Here is a 4,577-nt window from a genome sequence, read left to right as displayed (position 1 = left end):
GCTGCTAAGGACCACGATGGGGAGACTCTCCTGGGTCCCCCAGTGCATTTGAACACTGGACCACAGACGTTTAACACAGCTGTAGGAGGAGACGTGATGTGGAGCCAGGAGGGACTGAAGGTGCCAGCCGCTGGCTGTGAGGATGGATGGAGGGGCTCTGGGCACCGGAAATGACCTCCTGGGTGGCCTTCAGAAAGACCACCCCAAGGACCACTTGATTTTAGCCCAGGAGATTCATCTTGGACTTCTGACCCTGAAGACTGTGAGATGACACATGTGTGCTTCAAGTCACTGGATGTACAAGGTGTGTTCTGGCAGCAGCAGGGCTCTGGTGTACCCTGTAAAATGCCTTTTGATTCTGGGGCCAACAAGTGCGTCCTTCCTGACCAGTTGCCACTCTGCTTTCATCAGATTGTGCCTCACTAAGCCTCCATCTCTGAGGCCCCTTCTTTATAGGCATGCCCACCAGCCCCGACCCCAGCAGAGGTGACGCACTCGCCCTGGTTTCGTGTCCTTGCATGGCACCTGAGTGGGAACCCTCCACCAAGACATCAAGCAAAGGGCATCCTCTTGCTGAAGATTTCCATCTCATGTCCCAGCGCAATTTGGGCTGGAAGTTGCCAGACAGAAACTTCATTTTTGTTCAACATTTCTCGCCCAGTTCAGTGTGTAATTGGCTTCCCCTTGGCGATTTAGCAGAGCGCACTGCAGCTTATAAAAAAAAAAAAAAAAATCTAAATAAAACCCAGAGAAACGGACTGCAAACCATTCAGCACTTCTGCTTCTTAAAGGAAAACTGTCTCCAACTAAGGGAACTCTGACGCTGGTGATGACTCTTCAGATACGACACCAACCGAAAGTGAGGTCCGTGAAAGAAAAGATTGATGAATTGGGCCTCACTGAAATTTTAAATTCTGCTCTGTGATAGACACAGACGAGAACGAAAAGATGTGCCACAGTCAGGAGAAAATACTTTCAAAACACACACCTGATAAAGGATCAACACACATCTGCTTTCCAATAGAGGCTTCCCTGGTGGTTCAGATGGTAAAGAATCTGCCTGCAATGCAGGATACCTGGGTTCGATCCCTGGGTCGGGAAGATGCCCTGGAGAAGGGCATGGCAATCCACTCCAGTATTCTTGCCTGGAGAATCCCATGGACAGAGGAGCCTGGCAGGCTACAGTTCATGGGGTCACTTGCAAAGAGTTGGACATGACTGAAGTGACTAATGCTTTTTCACTTCTTCACACTCAATAAGAAAGCAAAAACCAGATTTGGAAGTGGGCTGATGATCTTGAGACCCTTCACCCAAGAAGATATGCACACGGAAACAAACATATGAAGAGATGCTCCCGTAGTTTATCATCAGAGAAATGCAAAATCTGACCAATGAAATATCACTGCCTACTCTTAGAACCGCGAAAATCCAGAACACTCACACACCAGGTGCTGGCGTGGAGGTAGAGCGACAGGAGCTCTAATTCGGGGCTGGTGAGGATGCAGAATGGGGCAGCCACTTTGAAAGACAGTTGATGATTTCTTATAAGACTTGTCATACTCTAACTATGCACTCCACTGTGCTCCTTGGTATTTACCCAAAGGAGTTGAAAACCTTTGTCCACACAAAATCCTGAACATGGATGTTTATAGCAACTGTATTCACAGTTGCCAAAACTCAGAAGCAACCCACGATGTCCTTCAGTGGTTGATGGATAAAAACCTGTGGTGCATCCGGACAGTGGAATCTTACTCAGTCCTGAAAAGAACTGCACCGTCAAGCCATGAAAAGACATGGAAGAACCTTAAGTAAATCAAACTAAGGGGAAAAAGCCAATCTGAAAAAGCTACAGACTTTGTGATTACAGCCCTGTGACACTCTGGAAATGGCAGAACTATGGAGCCAGTAAAAAAGATAAGGGGCTGGGGGGAGGGAGGAATGAACAGGTGGAGCACAGAGGGTTTGGGCAGCGAAAGCTACTCTGTGTGATTGATAATGGCGGATACATGTCATCACACATTTGTCCAAACCCACAGAATATATAACACAAGAGTGAGCCCTGATGTAAACTACAGACTTTAATAATAATCTGTCCACATTGGCTCATCAATAATAACAAACATATCACACCAGTATAAGATTTTAATAATAGGGGAGGGATATCCTGGAAATTTCTATACCTTGCACTCAACTTTTCTGTAAACTTAAAACTGCTCCCCCCAAATTAAGTCTATTAATTTTACATAAAAGCAAAAAAACTACCATAGCCATTCATGCTATCTTCTGCATTGAAAATATTGTACACAGTTGAGATCATCATGGGTGCATGGTGTGGAATCCAGAAAGCCACGGTTTTGATGAAAAACTTAAATGTGATGAAGAAACTAGTAACGGGCTTGCAGCGGGCACCCCTCCCAACCCTCCCAGGAAGCCCGGTGTCCCGCCTGGGCTTGACTGGCGGCTCTGACTCCTGCCGGGCACTTAGCTGACCTGGAAGGGACACCCTCCTACAGGGCTGCTGTGTGCTGGGATCCCCAGACGTTCTTGAACTGGGGTGAGGCCCACTTTGCTGCATCTGGCTGTGCAGACGCCTCTAGGGAAGGGAACCTGGGGACCAGGAGACCCAGTGGAATTCCAGGGGTCTCCAAAGAGCCCCTATAATGTGGGGGGCAGCGTCTCCAAAGAGGCCAAGCTTGGAGTACCCCCTCCTGTTCCTCAGGAAGCCCCCTCCCCCCCAAGCTTCAGGGGAAATGATTCCTCTCCCAGGAAGGCGCTGACACCTCAGATTCGGCTGCCTCCCTCACTCGTGGGTCATCAGCACAGCCCATCTCTCAAGTGTCCCCGGGCCTTGTCATGTGACATCATCCATGTGGTCATGTGGCTGTGGTCCCAGGAGGACAGAGAGGGACCACGGGTGTCCCACTACTGTCTCTTAGCACCTAGGAGGCCGGCATATAGCAGGCGCTTGTGAAACACATGGAGAGTGAACAGATGGATGGAAGAGATCCAGGCTTGTGGTCCAGGAGGCCCTGAGGGCAGGGGCTGCTCCAGACCAGAAGTGGCCGATGCGCTGGGCCCACAGGGCCTGGCCAGCTGCCATGGAGGGGAGGGCCTAGGTGTGCCCGCTGGGTGGCTGGGTGATTCTCGGGTACTTGCAGGCACAGGGCAGCCACAGCCTGAGGGGATTAGGGAGCCTCCCAGTGCCAGGATCGGCCATCACGGCTATCTTAGGACTTTGATTCCCAGAGCATTTGAGCTGCCATGACAGGTGGGCCCACAGGCAGCGCCTCCTTCCTGCTCAGCCTGGAGATGTGGCCAGGGTGGCTCATGTCCCATGGGGTGGCCTGTCCTGGAGCAGGCGTTCGACACACCCAGGAGGCTCTGCAAATGGCTGGGTGGCCTCAAGTGAGCCCTCAGAATCTCATTCCAAGTGGGGGTGTGTGCCCACTCCTGGGGGGACCCAGTGCACAAGGCCTGCTCTGCCCTTCATTCTGTTTCCCCACCTCCCTGGGGGTGGACTTGAGAATCCCTGGGCACAGTCCCAACCCTCACTTGAGTCTTGGGCTCTACAGAGGCCTCAGAGTCTTCAGTCAGAACCAAGTGTCCCTGGACGGACCTGGTGACCACGGGGTCAGCCTGCCTCTCCGGGTCCTCTGACCACAGCCCCGGGGTCTCGCGCCCACAGGCTTTCATTTTCTTCACAAATATTTTTGGAATGCTTGACCTTCGCCAGGACCCCCAGGCATCACCCAGCATGCAAGGGCCATGCTCTCTTATGAGGAATGCTCACGGGGTCACTGAGGGCCCAGCTGTGGGTGGCCCCTCCTTGCCCTTGTCTGTGCCTCAGTCTAGGGGGCAGAGGCTCACACAATTACCCCTCAGAGCAGGGAAACCCGGGACAAAATGTTGGCAGGGGTCAAGGCTCTCTCTCCCACTTCATCTATGTTTCAGTCAGTCACTCAACAAACGTGTTTGAATGCTTGCTCTGTCCCCAGACCTGTGCGGGGTGGGCCATTCCAGTCCACAAGCAAGTCCAGTCTGACGGGCTCCCACACCAGAGGCCCGTAGTACAGCATGGGGCAAATTCGGGATTATTGATTAACTCATTTGGAGCGTTTCTTTCCCTGTGCCACAATGAAATAAATATTTACAGATTTACTCCTAACTTCGGGGACTAGAGGAGTTCTCAATTTATGGCTATAATTATATCATTGGCTCAATTAATGCCCACTAAAAATTTTATGCCATATGTGACATTAACGTAGCACCTCTGAAATAAGTGGCCAGCCCCATGGCATAAGAAATTCTGGCATTTATGGGGTTTGCTGTTTAGTAGATTGAGAAGGAAATGGCAGCCCATCCCAGTATTCTTGCCTGGAGAATCCCCGGGACAGAGGAGCCTAGTGGGCTGCCGTCTATGGGGTCGCACAGAGTCAGACACGACTGAAGTGACTTAGCAGCAGCAGCAGCAGCAGCAGATTGCCCTAAACTGCCTTTTATTCTCATCTGACTCTGTCTGGGGAGGCTATACCACAGGATCTGAGACCCTGAGCCCTGGGACCCAAGTGGATCCCCTC

The sequence above is a fragment of the Bos indicus x Bos taurus genome, chromosome 13, assembly GCF_003369695.1.
Source record: "Bos indicus x Bos taurus breed Angus x Brahman F1 hybrid chromosome 13, Bos_hybrid_MaternalHap_v2.0, whole genome shotgun sequence".
Lineage (NCBI taxonomy): Eukaryota > Metazoa > Chordata > Mammalia > Artiodactyla > Bovidae > Bos > Bos indicus x Bos taurus.
Note: the sequence above shows the minus strand (reverse complement) of the source record.